The sequence below is a fragment of the Macrotis lagotis genome, chromosome 1, assembly GCF_037893015.1.
Source record: "Macrotis lagotis isolate mMagLag1 chromosome 1, bilby.v1.9.chrom.fasta, whole genome shotgun sequence".
Classification (NCBI taxonomy): Eukaryota; Metazoa; Chordata; class Mammalia; order Peramelemorphia; family Peramelidae; genus Macrotis; species Macrotis lagotis.
The window spans coordinates 193604289-193622631 of NC_133658.1; the positions used below are offsets into that span (position 1 = coordinate 193604289).

Sequence of the window (18343 nt, forward strand, 5' to 3'; positions counted from 1 at the left end):
TTTCACAAATTATTGCTCTGAATATGATCAATATTCTTTAAAAGTATATCAAAATGACAATTATTTAGAACTTGAAGTCATAAAATTTGTATATGAATTTTAACTCAAACTTGCTTTGCTCTATGATATCAAACACTGGGAATGTTTTGTCATCTGTACAGAAAAAGGATTTAGATAAGAGGTGTCAAACTCAGTCAAAAAAACTCTAAAGTACAACCCAATTAGAATAAAATATAATTGGGAAATACCTAAGAAAAAATATAACATATATGTTAATTTATCATTTTTTAAGTAAATATTTTGTGTGTGTATACATTATTTGAATAGTTGAGTTTGAGACCACTGATTTAGACTACATGATCTGGAATGAGTTTCAACTCTAAGCCTTTGTTTCATATCCTCCACCCACAGGATACCCCTTCAGTATGTTAATGGATTTTTATTAATTCAGTCCATAAAATAATAATAATCAATTAATAAGCATTTTTAAAATAACTACCATGTACCAGAGATTGTACTTGGTTCTAAACTATGAAGACAAGAAGATTATACTGCCTCCTTCATGCAGTTTACATTATTTGTGGTAAAATAATATAACCAAATATAAGAATGAAGACATTTAAGGTAGGTTTGGGAGAGATGGAAAGGTTTGGGGAATAAGAACATATTGCATGTGAATATGATGTTTAATCTCCGTTTTGAAATTAGGTAGGACTTTCAGAAGTGGAGAAAAGGAAGGAGTATATTCCCAAAATGGGAGGCAGTTAATATAAATCACTGATTCAGGTGATGGAATGACTTTTGTTAAAACAAGAAGCAGGGGGCGGCTAGGTGGCGTAGCAGTGGCGGCTAGATGGCGTAGTGGATTAAGCACCGGCCTTGGAGTCAGGAGTACCTGGGCTTAAATAAGGTCTCAGACACTTAATAATTACCTAGCTGTGTCGCCTTGGGCAAGCCACTTAACCCCATTTGCCTTGCAAAAACCTAAAAAAAAAAAAAAAAGCAGACAAATTCATCTGGACAAGGGGGTCATAATCACTCCAACCAAAATGATGGACAAGAGGGAGATGGAGATGACCTTGAAATGCCAAATAGAGGGGTTTGTAATTGATCACAGAGATAATAGGGAATTCATTGAGTTTATTGATCTGGGGAATTACTTGGCTTGAGCTGTGTATTATAAATATTATTTTGGCAATATTGCCCACAATTTGGAAAACTAATTGGAGAAGAAAGGTATTCACATCAAAAAATTTACTATGTGCAAAGCTCCATGTTCAACAATGGAGATACTAAGAGGAAAAACAACACAGTCGCTGACCTCACATATGAGATAGGAAATGACATGTGAACAAAAAAGAATCATTAAACAAAGCATAATCTTGAAACTAGAAATATAGATATTATATACATACTTAAAATAATTAGGGAAGGCAGAAAAGGTGAACACTTTACAGTTGAAATAATCAGGAAAGTTGTTATAAAGAAGGAAATACTTGAAATTTATCTTTAAGGAAGAGACTATTGTATGAAGCCAGTTTCACCATAAAAATCACAAAATTAGAAATCACCCCTGAGATTATCTAATCTAATTCATAATTGGTTAGAAATATTTTCTATTACAAATAAGGAGTTATACATTCTTCTCTTGATAACTTTTATTAAGTAGAAATCCAAATGATACTCAAATGTACATCATTCATTATGTAAGATACATATATATATATAATGATATAAATATATAGATAGATATGAGTTTTTATCATTAGGTTATCTTTCCATAGAAACTAAAATGAAAAGAATTGCAGAATCATCTATAATTTCTACCTAATTCTACTCATTGAGATCTTTCAAATCTTTTTTATCAGAATCTTTTTAAATCAGAATCCAATCCTTTTAGTCTTGGAAAGAGATATTTATTCAAATTCACACCCTAAAGGAATCTCACTGAAAGTTACTTAGTAAGTTGTTATTCAAACTCTATTTAAAAATGTCAAATGGGGAGAAATCTACCACTTCCCAAGAATATATATTTCTTGCTTGGACTGCTCTACTTGTCAAAATGTTTATTTAAACCTTGCTCTAATTTATTACTTTCCCTTAGTATCTAAGTATTCATTGTTCTCATAATGATTTCATGAGCTCCAGAATGGGCCTTATATATACAGTTGATATAATATGTCTGTTTTTCCCTTCTTTATATTTAGTTTCATTTCTATTGTTTGTCATCTCCTATATAACAGAGATATTAAATAACAAGTATAAAGTGTATACTATGTTTGATGGGTTTTTTTGTAAAAAAATCAGCCTATTTTTTCTATTACTTTTCTATCTTTCATTATCATCTTTAACTCTACTTTGGATTATTTGACTTAACCTAGGTTTTTCCATGAGCTTTCTTTACACCAAACTTAGTTGATACTGAAGATTTCCATTTTATAAAGTTATACTGCTCATAATCTTCAATCATCTGTGCATAAGTTTAAAAGTCTGATAAAATTCTTTTTGGAAACAGGTGAATGCAATTCATAAATATATGGCAGCTTATTTCAGGAGAGCCTTTAAAACTCTATTTCGTTCAACTTAGTAAAATGCTTAAAAAATAAACAAATAACAGACCAAAAGGGATCATAAATCTCTTATACCTGGGGAACAGGGGGTGGGGTTTGATGCTCAAATGTGATAACTTAAAGCATTTTGCAAAGGTTAAAACAGCATGTAAATGCCAGTTAATATTATGATCATTATTAGCCTCGAGTAACCAGGCCTTCAGTCTAGTGATAAATTCTTTCCTGACCCTTCTACTACACTCTTGGGAAGCTCAAGTATGCTTATAGAATAATACAAGTGTGTATAGACATATGTCTTTAAACTAGTACTCTGGGGAAGGAAAATAAGAAAGTAATTACACATAAGTTTAAGTACAACTTTAGTAACATTTTTTAAATATAGACAATCAATGAAACAATAAATCAAATCCTTGTAGCAATTACTAATTACTATAAATGTGCATAGAAAATTATACTGTCAGCATTGGAGAATGGTTAGAGTTGACTTCAGCTTTCCCTCTCCAGCCCATAACAAACAATCAAAGAAGTTACTATAATGGTATGGTGTTCTGAAGAAGAAAAAAAATGCCTTCCCTTTCTGCTTACACATTTTCTTTTGGTTTCACTTAAGGATTTTCTAATATATATAGATTCAGACCATTTTTATCTGGATTTTATAGGAATATGAAACTAATCAATTAAATTGGTAACATTTATCATTATTATTATTTATTTTATTCATTATTATTTATTTTATTATTATATTGTTATAATTATAATCTTATTTGATTTTTGAGGTAAAGCTTTCTTTTTAAAATTTATTTATTGTCATCCATATGCACACATATAGTTTTAACTTACAAAATTTCCTTCTACCCTCCCTTCCCAACCTGCTCCCTTCAGCAACGAAGTCAGGTTAGCATTGAACAAACATATTTTGATAAACATGTTTACAGAATAGTTATTTTCAGCATGAGGAATTAGGGTTAAGCGAAAGAGATACATTAGAGATCATTTTTATAAAGTGTTCATCAGATTCTGAAGGGTTGTTTGTTTTTGTGTTTGTGTGTTTGTATGTGTGTGTGTGTGTGTGTGTGTGTATGTATATTTTGTTTTGTTTTTCTTCCTCAGCATAGTCCATAACTGGTTTAATACAGTTGTCCTTGTTCTTGGAACTGTAGACATTTTTAGCTTTCTTTGCTCCCTCACCCCATCCCAATATGCCCCAGAGTGAGGTCTGTGGGATTTTTTTCTATATTGGTATACATACAGACCACACAAAACTTTGTTCCTTTTTTAATTTTAGAAATTAGAGAAAAGACACAATTGATGACTACAAGGAAGATAGAGGTCTACTAATTTCAGTTAAAGAATTTGCGCTGATGGAATGATAGGAAATGGACCTGTAATTTCACAGACAACTCCTGAGTAAGCACAAAACAATACAAAACACTCTACCAAAGTAGGTCAGTTTCAAAATTCAATTTTCACTCTAAGAGAGTTGTCCTAAACACCAACAATTTAAATAATTTCCTTAGGATCATATAACTAGTGTATTTCAGAAACATTTGAATCTAGGTCTTTCTGGCTTCAGGACATATATTCCTGTTTTAGAAGGGAATTTAATGATTGATATTTAGTTTTATTTTCATTCTTTCCTTTTGAAAAAGAAAACTGAGTCCAGCTTTGAGAATAAGCTAAGACTATGCTGATTGTCTAAAAGTCTCTGAAAGAAAATTGGATAACAGAATAAGGAGAACATATGAAATTGTAAATATCTTCATTGTACTTACCCTCAGTGCACCCTTCAATTCTCTAAAACACTGGTGTAGAATATAAATAACTCCCTGGATTATTTCACTATTTTTTATTTCATCCAAGACATTGCATTAAGGAAGAGTCAGGACTTAATTTTGGTGTCCAAGCCATTGTATTTTTGTGTTAGTGTGTCATTTATAAAATTCCCAAAGGGTAGGTATCAAGGTTACATTCTTTGTAAATTTTAGGTGAACAATTTATGCTTTATGATAATGGATTTGATAGGGATGATGGTGCCTGATTTACAAATGCTAAGCAGCCCAGTCCAGGAAGGTTTGGCATCTCTCTAACTCTGCTCGCAAATGTATATGATTTAAAAGAGAGAGACAACTGCCAAGATGCATATCTTCTAATATTAATTGCTATTGCTAGCATGAGGACATTGCAAGGGTCATTTAGATTTATATTGGAACTTTACCCTTGATGTTTCTGAACTATTTGCAAATTAGTATCCTAAATGTATTTTATGGTTAAAGGAAAGATTATTCACATTTTAAAAACTTCATTTGATCATCATAATTTTCTCCACTAAATATACTCCATCATGCTTTGAAAGTTTTTTAACCTGTTCTTAAACTCATGCTCTATAAGAATTACCTCTGACCTTTTCACCTTAAAATGCCAGGCTCTTAGTCAGACAGAAGTGTTAAAGGCTGGATGACAAGGACAGAAGCTCAGCATGGGAGATTCCTTGGCCACAAGAGCAGAGAAGGAAAAGACTTAGTAGTAGGAAGCCTGAGGCAATAGCTACAATGGGGGAGGAAAGATAAATGGTACTCTTAGGTGATTGCACAGATGGTAGTGGTCAAATAGGGACGTGTAACATGCTTCACAATATCAATGTCCTGATGTGCTACCTGCTGATAATTTTGACAAGATTTGCCATCTCTCTGATTATTTCTTCTCTTTGTCCTTTACTCACTCACCATCAATGTTATACCCCCAACCAAGATTTTATCCCTGGATTCTTAACTGTTGAACTCTGAAAAATGGTGATTTTTTCCACTCACACAGGTTAAAAATTATTAACACTTTTCAGATCACTTCCAGATGTTTATATCAATCTCTTTGTTTATCATATATCTATCCACTGATTTTCTGTTCTTTTCTTCCAATCACTCATGATCTTCAGTCCTATATTTTCTACTGCCTACTGGACATAACAAACTGTATGTCCCATAGACATCTTGAAGACAACAAGTCAAAAACAGATTTTTTCCCTCTTTCACAGCTCAACGCTCTTCTTAACACCCCTATTATTTCATTTAGATCATTATCCTTCCACTCATTCAGTTTTATAATTAAGTCCTGACTCTCTCTGCTGATGTATCCAAATAACTTCCAAGTATTCTATTTCTCCAACATATCTTGTAACCACCCCTTTCTCAGTACCTATATCATGACCACTTTAGTTATAGTCCCTATCGCTTTTTGCTTGAATTATGCCAATGTTTTCATCCTTGATTTTTCTGCCTTAAATCTCTACACTGTAATCCATCATTTAGCTGCTAAAGTCATTTCACTTAAGCATAGTTCTCACCATGTTATTCCCCTAAGTAATAATTATCACTGACCCTTGATTGTCTCTGACGGAAAATATAAACTCCCCAAAGAGGAGGTCCAATCTGTCCTTATAAACCAAATACATACACACATACACACACACACGTGTATGTGTGTATGTGTGTGTGTATGTGTGTGTGTGTGTGTGGTCTACCCATTATAACATAGGTTTCCTGAAATCAAGAATTTGTTGTCTTTATAAACCAAGTTCTAATACAGTGCCTAACATATAACAGACACTTGAATAAACATGAAAATCATATACAAATCCCCAAATGACAAAGTATACCATACTATCAGTAATGTAGCAAATTCTCCTTTTCTTAATCAACTATCATTTTATATAGTTAAAATACTTTTAAAAATAGTATTATTTGTTAATCATCTTATACTTCTATGATAATCTAGGAATTAGAATATTTTAATTTATTAAATTAGAATTCAATTTAGATTTAAAGTCTTTGTATGATCACAAACATATTTTTGATAAAATAAGTAAAATATAAGTATTATTACATATTAAAATGTTAAATGTTTTAACCCTTAACAGAAATTGTTGCTTCTAAAATATTTCAATAGATAATAGAAAAATAAAGTGAAATAATTCACAGGAATAACATGAAATGATGATATTTTAAATTTTTATTCAGGTATATTTACTAATAATTACTTGCTTAAATAGTAGTTCCAAATGGAACCACACCACAGATTCACTGTCTATAAGGATATGCAAATGAATATGTCTCTATCTCATCTATGAATCCATATATGAATGTGTGTATGTATGCATGTATTTTTCTGTGTCTATCAATCTAATCTATCTGTCTGTCTGTCTATCTATCTATCTATCTATCTAATATAATCTATCAAATATATGATGCCTCCTCAGATAGAAGCTAATTTCTTTGAAAAATTGAGATAATTTATTTTTCTTCTGGTTATCCCTAGATTCTGGCAAATCACAAATACTCAGTGAAAACTTGCTCTGTTTTTTAATTCATCATCTCTTATTACTTTAACTTTCACCTGTGATTAAGACTTATCAGATTTTATTCCACTTGTCTAGCCCTTTCCTCTTAACTACAGACTGACTCATTGTACTTACATTATAATTCTGCTAACACTTTCCCCAGTTATATTCTTTTATAACCTATTTTTTTTACTTTTATAAGATTAAAAACCATTATCATGACATGATTCATAATATAAACCCAACAATTTTGATTTCAAGAAAGTCTATATATAATAAATATTGTATATTGTCTTCAAAATTGCATTTTCTTCGCTTTCTTATAGGTTTTCTCCTAATCTCTATTGTTCACTGTTCACTTTATTTTTTCTTACTACCTCACCCCAGAACAGTTATTTTTAAGCATATGTGTGTGTGTATATATAGCTATGTATAGTTTTATATATATATATATATATATAATATATTTATGTGTGTATAGTATATATATATATATCCATGTGTTTATACATGTATAATTCTCCATGTGTTTATACACATATATTCTGATATATAGAAACATATATATATATATATATATATACATACATACATATATCTAGCTATAAAGATATATATATTCACATAAATATTCATATACATATATATTTGATTTGTGTTTCTCTCATTTTTTATAATATTCCCTGAAAGCAACAACCCCTCTTTATTTCTCTATTCTACTTTTACTGGCTATCTTGTCCTCTTATTTCTTAATCAACTTCCCTTCAAAGAATCTCTCCCTTACACATTCTTCTTTACCATTCCCCAATGTTCTACACAGCCATCTATACACCTCCATCAATCTACACACGCTTCTTTATACCCTTTTATCCTATACCTTTTAACTCATTATGCTTTAATCAATTCTACTTAGAGTATGGTTCTGGACTACCAACTCTCCTTCCCCCGATTAAAATTTTCTGTATCAATTCTTTTTCTCACACCTCATTTGTATACGATGATAGCTTTATTTTTAAAATCTTTTCCTATACTATTTTACTTTTAAGAATACAATCCTACCAGTTCTACCCACATCTTTTCTTTTAACTTCTTAATTACTAATAACAGTCTTGGACAAATGACTTACACTTCCAAGAACAGATAGTAAACCATTTGTCCCTATTGAGTCTTTGTTGTTTACCTTATTTCTCTTTTGGCTTTTGTATGTCAAATTTTCTATTGAATTCATGGATTTTTTGAAGCAAAATTCTGAAAGTCTGGCAATTCACTGAATGTTCTTTCTTTTTCATTGAGTAGTATGCTTAAACTTTGCTAGATATGATATTTTCAACTATAATCCTAGTGGGTTTTTTGCCCTTCCATAAGTTGTGTCCCAAGACATGTGGTCTTTTATGTCTTGTGTAAATCTAATCAAAGATCTTCTATATTGTTTTATTCTTGTTGCTCAATATTTTCTCCTAAACCCAAGGGTTTTGAAATTTGTCTATGATGTTCCTGTAAATTTTCCTTCTATGACCCCTTACAGGTCATGATCTGTGATTTTTTTCATATCTACTTTTCCTTCTTGTTCTCACAGTTCAGGACAATTTTCTTAAATTGTTCTTAAATTGAATCAAGAATATTTTTTTATTATAAATTTTAGGTAATCCAATTATTCTTGTTTTCTCTTCTTGATGTATTCTCCCAATTTGTTGTTTTATTTCTTGTGAGCTGTTTCTTCTACTGTTCTACTTTTTTATTCTTTATAATTTGTTTTTATATTTCTTTGTCTTTCATAAACTTCACTGGCTTCCCCTGGCTCAATTCTGATTTTCAAAGTATCATTTTCTTCCTTAATTTTCTGGATCTTTTTCTAGTTCATTTCCTTTCTTTTCATAATTTCCTTGTTTTTTATTGGATTATTCTTATTTTTACTTTTAGTTTTTCCTCAATCTCTCTTATATGTATTTAAAATAATTTTTGAGGTCCCCTAGGACTTCTTTTTAGAAAATAGCCATTTGACTTTAGTCTTTGAGTTAAGAGAGTCTTTTTTTCCCCTGAACCTTGATCTTCTCTATTACCATAGTAATTCTCCTTGGTTCGGTTCTTTCTCCTTATACTGTTCATTTAAAAAAACAGCAGCTTATTTTTAAGGTAATCTCTAGTTCTGAGGAATCAGGGATTGTTCCTCTGGTCTGAGGAACTTTATCCTGGGCCCAGCTTATGCATAACTTCCCCCCTTCAAGTCACAAGAGGGGTCTCTCAGCAAACTCTGCTGAAAATTAACTTTTTCCCTGAGAACATTCCAATGACTATAACCTTTACTTCTCCATTCTGACCTGGAACCAAGATGAACTCTGTCCTCCTCTATGTATCGACAGCCTGCAGAGTTCCCAGACCACAGCTTCTGCAATCAGCAGTTATGTGTCAGTAGCAATGACAATCATAAATATTTCCTGAGATGATTCACTTTGATATATTAAAAAAAATCCTTGCAGCACACTGAAAGTTTGCACAGTCACTGTTATACATTGTTTCTCCCACTATCATATAGTTTTATCTTTTAAATAGGCAAGACCAGTTTCTGTGATTCCAACAAATAAAATAAGAATTAAATAAGATAGTTATTTGAGATTTTATTTGTATTGCTTTGACTACTCTATTAGAAGTAAAGGTTTTTATGCACAGTAGCTTGAACAAAATCAAAATGGCAAAGGTTTAAATTGTGATAATAAGATAGAAAATATCTCTTAATTGCCATAGCAGTTTCAAACTCAAAGCTAAAGAAATTTGAAATATATAATTATAGTCTTTAAGTCTTTTTTAGTCTAATAGAGAAAACATAAACTAATCAGTAAATAACAAAGACAGTGTTCAGATACCTGAAGCCTTTTTTTGTGTCATCTCAACAAACCAGAGGTTAGAAAAAAATTATGATAACAAGGCTTCAAAATAAATTAAACATAGCATTCTCAAGTGTTATTAAACCTAATATATTATTAGCATTAAGTTTAGAGTTAAAACAAATTATAATTATAAGTCAATCAAATGTCAACTAAAGAAAAAAAGAAAACTCAGATGATAAAACTGAATTTCCCTTCAGTACATACAGCTTTTCATGACAAAAGTATAGATTTATCATGTTCTATTTAATTCTACTACTTTCTTTTTTATTGAAATCATTTGTAAATAAAATGTAAATAATATAATAGCTTGGTTATACAAGAATACAAAGCACAAGGAAGTGTATATATATTATTTAAATTATACATATGTTGATGTATACCTATATAAAATAATGAAAAGTTTTAAGCTATAGCAAATGATTACATGATTTTAATCTTTCTTGATGATATGTAACTTTGTGATTATTATTCAAGTATTAAGAATCAGAGCAAATTTTGGACTTTGCACTCAAAATAGATCTTCACTTCTATTTGGTACCTCTAAGAAGACACAGAGAAACAGGTATGTGCGTTAAGTGTGAATGTGCGTGTGTATGTGTAAGAGAGAGATAGAGATAGAGAGAGAGATAGATAGAGAGAGAGAGAGAGAGAGAGAGAGAGAGAGAGAGAGAGAGAGAGAGATTGATAAACTAAAAGGTCAGCTGTCACTAAAATCTTATTTGTTTTGGGCTATTAGGGGTTTCCTACTGATCTTTGATATGCCTTTTTTCCTCCTTTGGAGGCTCTCAATTCATCTGTATGTGTTTCCCATTAAGTTTTATGTTCTGGAATGGATGTATTGGGGCAGCTGGGTGGTTTAGTGGATAGATCACCAGCCCTGGAGTCAGGAGAACCTGAGTTCAATTGTAACCTCAGAAACTGAATAATTACCTATATCTGTGTGTGATATCTGTGTGACCTTGGGCAAGTCACTTAACCCTTGTAAAAACAAACAAACAAACAAAATAGATGTATTCAAAAACATGGCAAACTTCAAGCTGGAAACTGTCAGCAATTGGGGTAACCCAGGGATTAATTTTTGCTTGGAAGAACTGTTTCTGACCAGTGAAGTTCAAGTTTCCAAAGTGAAGTGGGTAGAACTGTTAGGGTTCCTCTGGGAAGTAATATTAGGTCATTATCCCAAAAAAAGATGAATATCTGCAACATTTTGAGCTTCCAAATATCTGGCAACAGAATTCCAGAATTTTTATCATTTAGATAAAATGCATGCAGGGCGATAAAGAGATAGAAATTTCCAGGAAGAGAATTTTCATTCAAGACATTATAAGTCAAAGGACCCCAAAGGCTAGTAAAGAGGTAAGTTATTTAACCTATTTATACCAAGGTTCAGGTATTTGAGTTTCTGCAGGCTGCTGATCTGCTTCGGCAACTCTTCAATTTGATTACTGAAAAAAAATACAGTACTATCAGATTTTTCAATTCTGCCATTTTTGGAGGCACCAATGTTAGCTCTTTGTGACTGAGAACCAGTTGTGTAATGTGTGATAAAGTAAAGAAGCTGTGAGCATCCAACATGTTAGAGATGCCCTTTCCACATATGTCCATCTTGGACTGGTCCAGATTCTTTAAAAAACTTGGACTTAGTTGAGGGGGACAGCAACATTGGGGAACCTGTACTAATCAACAGGTTGACCACAATAACCTAATTCTACTACTTTCAAAGGAAAAAAATGGATTAATTATCTTCATCAAATGAAAAATATCTAATATCTCAAAATTCATTGGAACCAAAATTAATATTCTCTTTTGAAGATATGTCAACTTGATAGAGTTTAAGTTTGGGGAAAATGGCTTGAGTCAGAGCAAACTAATCCAAAACTCTTATTTTACATTTGAAGAAACTGGGGCACAGTGATATAAAGTGAATTGCCTCAAGTTATACATGTATTAAATAGTAGAGTCTGCATTTAAATTTGAAAACTCAAATTTCCTACCTTTCCAATATTTCAACCTGTCTTCAAATAAGTTGTTGTCTATTTTACTATGATACCATCTAGTGACCATACCATATCATTTTTTTTTATTTTGAGCTTATTTGCCTTGGCCTATTGATAATATTTCCAGATATTATATTGTTAAGGGAAAAAAATGACTGAACTCTATATATCAAGAAATTTCACAGGTAAACAAGTCTTAACATATAGGTTTATAAATGCATATATGCCAATATGTTTGCTGACTTTTAAAGTGTTTTTAAGGTAGCATATTTTAAAGGAAGAAATAATACTAGCTAATATTTATATAAAATTTTAAGATTTAAATTGCCCTTCATAAACTTTACCTTATTCTCTCCTCAGAACAATTATATGATATAGATGCTAATAGTAACATTTTACACATTAAGAAATAAGACTAAAAAAAAGCATAAATCAGTTGTCTAGCTAACACAGCAAATAGGTTTTGAAACTGAGGTATTACAGACTCCAAATCCCATATTCTATGCACCTTAGCAATTATAATTATATTATATCCCAATTTAAATTTTTAGTAGTACCTTAACCTCCCTCTCTCAGATTTAGATAGATCTAATCATGAAATAAGCTTGAATGAATTTAAGGAAGTGAAAAAAATCTTAGAAATGTTAGGTATAATAGACCTTTGAAGAAAAGTGAATAGGAATAAAAAGATCTTTTTCCTCATTAGTAAATGGCACCAACTCAACAATTGATCACATAATAAAATACTGAAAGGCAGAAATATTAAATGCATCTTTCTCAATCATGGTGCAATAAAATTACATGTAATAAAGGGCAATAGAAGGATAGATTAAAATGAATTAAAAACTAAATAACCTAATTCCTAAATAAGTGAGTCAAACAAGAAAATCATAGGAACAATCAATTTCATCCAAGAGAATGACAACAATAAGACAGCATGTCAAAACATAAGGAATACAGCCAAAGCAGTTCTTAGGGGAACTTCCTGGATTTTATGTATGTGTGTGCATCCGTGTATGTGTGTGTGTGTGTGTGTGTGTGTGTGTGTGTTTGTATAAACTTTTTTTATGATCTCTTTGGAATACAGACCTACTAATGGTATTTCTGGATCAAAGGATATGCAGAGTCTAATTTCCCTTTGGCCAGAGTTCCAAAGTATTCTCTAGGATGTCTGCATTAGTTAACACCTCCACCAATAATATATTAGGTTATAAGAGGATACAATATCATAGGTAGGTAGTTTTAATTTCTTCATTTGACAAATATCTGTTCAAATCCTTTTATTACTTATCAATTTTGGAATGACTTGTATTTTTATATACATTTGATTAAGTTCTTTCTGAAATTTAGAAATTTAGAAACACTGGTTGTTAAAAAATTGTGTCATGGTTTTCCTTATAATCTTGTTTGTATTGGTTTCATTTGTGCAAAAACTTTTCAGTTTAATATAATTAAAATCATTCATCTTATATTTTACAATGTTCTTTATCATATTTTGGTTGGTCATAAATTCTTCTCTTCCTATATCTAACAGGTAAATGATTCCTTGCTCTTCTAATTGACTTAAACTTTTATGTCTAAATCGTGTACCCATTTTTGCCCTCAATGTGGAATGGAGTGTGAGATGTTGATAAATACCCAGTTCCCATTATGCTATTTTTCATTTTTCTCAACAGTTTTTGTCAAATAGTAAGATTTTTCCCCCAAAGTATTTTTGAGTCAATCAAACAATGGACTACCTTACTCATTTACTATTTAATAATTGTTTGATATTTTTCTTTTTTCTTTATTTTGAATTTTACAATTTTTCCCCTCATTTCGCTTCCCACCCCCAATCCCCCAACAGAAAGCAATCTGTTACTCTTTACATTGTTTCCATGGTATACACTGATCTAAGTTGAATGTGATGAGAGAGAAATCATATCCTAAAGGAAAATAAATAAAGTATAAGAGATATCAAAATTACATGATAAGATATTTTTTTTCTAAATTAAAGGTAATAGTCTTTGGTCTTTATTCAAACTCCAAAATTCTTTCTCTGGATACCAATGGTATTCTACATCGCAGATACCCCTTATTGTTGCACTGATAGAATGAGCAAGTCCATTATGATTGATCATCAACCCCATGATACTGTTTCGGTACAATGTTCTTCTGGTTCTGCTCATCTCTCTCAACATCAGTTCATACAAATCCTTCCAGGCTTCCCTGAATTCCCATCCCTCCTGGTTTCTAATAGAACAATATTATTCCATATTGTATAGATACCACAGTTTGTTCAGCCATTACCCAACTAATAGACTTTCACTTGATTTCCAATTCTTTGCCCCCACAAACAGGGCTGCTATGAATATTTTTGAAGTGATGTTTTTACCCTTTTTAGTGATTTCTTCAGGGTATCAACCTAGTAGTGATATAATTTATGTGAATTTTAACAATCAAATTAACCTTTCGCTACCTTTATACCAAAATCTATAGGAAATAGTAATACTTGTCCTGCTTTTTATAACAAGATCATAAAAACACTGGATTGGGGGTAGCTAGGTGTCACGGTGGATAGAGCACCAGCCCTGGAGTCAGGAAGACCTGAGTTCAATTTTGACCTCAAACACTGAATAATTACCTAGCTGTATGACCTTGGCAAGTCACTTAACCCCATTGCCACACCCTGGATTGGTTATGGAAAATGTACTATTTAAATTAAAATAATGGGAAGCGATTATTGAATATATTGCTAAATTCTCAACAGTCCCATCTCGCCAATGATTTTTTTCTCTTTTAATTATTTTCTGAATTGAGAGTCTACAGGTGATAAGATTTAAAATAGGTAATTGCTTCTCTTTTTGTATTCTGCTTATTTTATGTGATGGTAAAATAGAGATACTAATGTTTCCTGGAATTTGTGGATCTAAAACATATAGGGAAGTTATCTTAAAAAAAAGAGATGCTTAGTATTCAGAACCCACAATTTCCAATTTTGTGCCATAATTGATTTCTTTTTTTGCAATAGATTATAGCACATTAATAACATATGTTGCAAAATGCCTGAAATTTCTGAAAACTTTTACTTGACATTGTTTTCTAATTTTAAATTTCTCATAAAATATTCAAGTGATATACTTAGAATGTATTCTTTTTTAAGGAAATGCTGTTTCAAATCTACATATTAATATGCAGCAGTTTCAGTATACACACACACACACACACACACACACACACAAAATTTAAAAGCAAAACAAAGTCATTACATTCAATTCTTATATAAGAGTGTAACTGAGATTCAGAAGAAAGGAAAAAAGCATCCTTCAAGTCATTCATTTGAGAGGATAGCAAGTCAAATAAATGTTATCTTGCTTCATGGAGTAAATTCTATCTAACAAGATGTGTACAAATTAGTATATATATATATATATATATATATATATATATATATATATCAGGGAAGAACAAAACACAAACTCAGAAGAGGACAACAGTGTCAAGACTTGCATGCAAAGGCTCAGAGATAAATTTGAATTGTATTCAGCACCGAAAAAGACTTACTTAAATAGTGCAAAAAATTTTTTTAAATCAAATAAGGGAAGCAGAGGGAAAAATTCCAGAAGGAAATGTAAATGATGTAAGAAAATAATAAAGAGACTCCACAACTTGGTAAAGGAAGCACAAAAAAGTTTGCAGAAAAAAATATACAAACATTTAAAGAAGAAAAGAACTCTTTGAAAAATAATAAATAAAATCTTTCTAAAAAAAAAGACAAAAAGAAAAAAAAAAGAAAAATAGAATTGACCAAATTAAAAAACTGACACAAATGATGTCTGAAAAATTTGTTAAAAATTAGAATTTGGAAATTAGAAGCTAAAAATTTCATGATATATATTAAGAAATAAGAACAAAATCAAAAATCAAAAATTTTAAAAATTTGATATATTTCCCTACAAAAGATAGAGGCAAAACGATACAGGAGCATTAATTTAAATATTATTGAATTATCTGTAAGCTATCAAAGAAAACTGTCTTCATATCATAGAAAGAGAGGATAAATAGAAATGGAAACAATCTACTTCCTGAAAGAAATCCCAAAATAAAATATTCCACAATTATTAACAAATTCCAGTTTTCCCAGGTCAAGGGAAAAATTCTGAAGTATACAGAAAGAATCATTTCAAATATTAAGGAACTACAGTGTGAAAATCTAAGATTTAATTGCTTTTCTATTAAAGGATCACATATGAGGGCCAGCTAGGTGGTGGCAAAATGGATCGAACACTGTCCCTGGAGTCAGGAGGACATGAATTCAAATCCAGCCTCAGACACTTAATAATTATGTAGCTGTGTGACCTTGGGCAAGTCACTTAACCTATTGGCAAAAACAAACATAAAACACGTACTAGAATGCATAGGAAAAATGGAGATTTCCTTAAAATCTTTTTTATCTGTTTAAATTTATCAACAAGCATTACATTGGATAAGGATAAGTTAGAATTCCTCCCCATATAACAAGGAGCAAAGTACAGATGTCCAATTATATCATGACTATTCAGTATTATACTAGATATTAGATAGAGCAACAAGAGAAGAAAAGAAAACGAAAGGAATTACAATAGACAATGAGAAAACAAAATTATTACTCTTTGCAGTTGATAGAGCATTATTTTTGCAGAATCCTAGAGAATTAATTAAAAGCAAATTGGAATAATAGCTTTAGTAAATTTTTCTGAAATAGACTTTTGATTGTTCAGATTTTTTCAGCATTTTCTTTACCCCATTTTTAGTTTTCTAGGCAAAGTTATTGGAATAATTTGCCATTTCCCTCTCCTCCCCCCTCCTTTCATTTTTTAGAAGAGGACCTGAGAAAAATAGGGTTAAGTGATTAGGTCAGGGTCATACGGTTACTAAGTCAGTCCACATTTGAAGTCATGAAGACTTTTTTTCCTGTAACCAAACTTACTATTCTGTAGCATCTAGATGACAGAATATAACCCACCCCCTTTATAAATCATCCATATTTCCCTATTTTACCTATAAAATCCTGCTTCAAGAGAAAGAAAGACAAATTCCATTTAAAACAAATATAGACAATATTAAATACTTGGGAGTCTAACTGCCAAGAGAAATCCACAGATTAAATGAACACAATTACAAAACACTTTTCTCACAAATAAAGTTATATTTGAACAGTCAGGTAAAATATTACTTGCACAAAGTTAGACTGATTCAAAAATAATAAAAATGACAGTTCTATCTACATCAGTTTTCTTATGCATTACTATAAAATAAAATTACAAAAATTAGAGATAAAAATAACAAAAATTATCTGGAAGAATAAAAGTTCAAAGATATCAAGGGAATTAATAAAAAATATAAATGAAGATGGCCACCTATACCAGATCTCAACTGCATTACAAAGTGTTAACCATCAAAATGATCTGACACTAGCTAAGAAATAGAGTGGAGCATCAGTTGATACACATGGCACAACTATAATCATAGTTCTCTAGTGTTTGGGGAAAAAGCTTACTTTTTTGACAAAACATACTGGGAAAACAATAAAGCAGTTTGTTAGAGACTAGATATAGACTAATATCTCATACCATATTTGAAGATAAGGTAAAAAATGTGTTTATGTGTTTTCCTCTTATGGAGATACAATAAGTAAATTTAAAGTCACAGAACAAAACATGTCAGATCTATGAACAAGTGAAGAATATACATAATGTTATAGGATGTAAAAAGAATAACTTTAAAGTTTTAAATTTAATAATCTTTTAAACAAAACCAAAGCAGTCAGTAATGAAAGGAAAGCAGAAAACAATGGAGAAATATTATAATATCTAAAATAAAACCTATTTTCTCAAATATTTAGAGAACAGAGCTAAATTTATAAGAATATGCCATTACCCAATTGATAAATGATCAAGGTATATGAAAAGGCATACTTCAAATGAAGAAATCAAAGCTACTTACAGTCACATAAGATAATGCTTTAAATAACTATGGAATAGAGAAATGCAAATTTTAAAAAGAAAATATAAAGTTTCATCACACATCCATCAGATTAGCTATTATGACAGGAAAGTGATGATAAATGTTGGATGAGATATAGGAAAAACAGTTTACTAATATGCTGTAATTGAATTTGTGATCCACCAACACTTCTGAAGAAGTTTTTGGACTTATTCCAAAAGGGAAATAAAACTGTGTATATCCTTTGACCTAGCAATATCACTACTGGATCTATACACCAAATATATCAAAGGAAAAAGAAAAGCATACAAATATGCAAAAATATATACAATAGCTCTTTTTATTGTGACAAAGAATTGGAAATTTATGGGATATCCATCAGGTGGGGCATGGTTGAACAAGTTGTGGTATATAATTGTAATGGAATATGATTATGCTATAAGAAATAGCAATTAAGATGCTTTCAGAAAAACCTGAAAAATCTTGCACAAACTAATGAAAAATGAAGTGATCAGAACCAGGAGTACATTATACATGAAAACAACAATATTACATATGGTCAAATGTGAATGACATCTATTCTCAGCAATATAAACA

At 30.8% G+C, this 18343-nt stretch overlaps 1 protein-coding gene and 1 pseudogene across 1 annotated transcript in view; one reads left to right on the forward strand and one right to left on the reverse strand.

Annotated features, from left to right (window-relative positions):
* Nucleotides 1-18343, forward strand: part of CSMD1 (CUB and Sushi multiple domains 1) — a 2413561-nt gene that overhangs the window by 417284 nt on the left and 1977934 nt on the right. The gene's annotated exons all lie outside the window — the stretch shown is intronic.
* On the reverse strand, nt 10501-11390 carry LOC141504492 (ras suppressor protein 1-like; annotated as a pseudogene).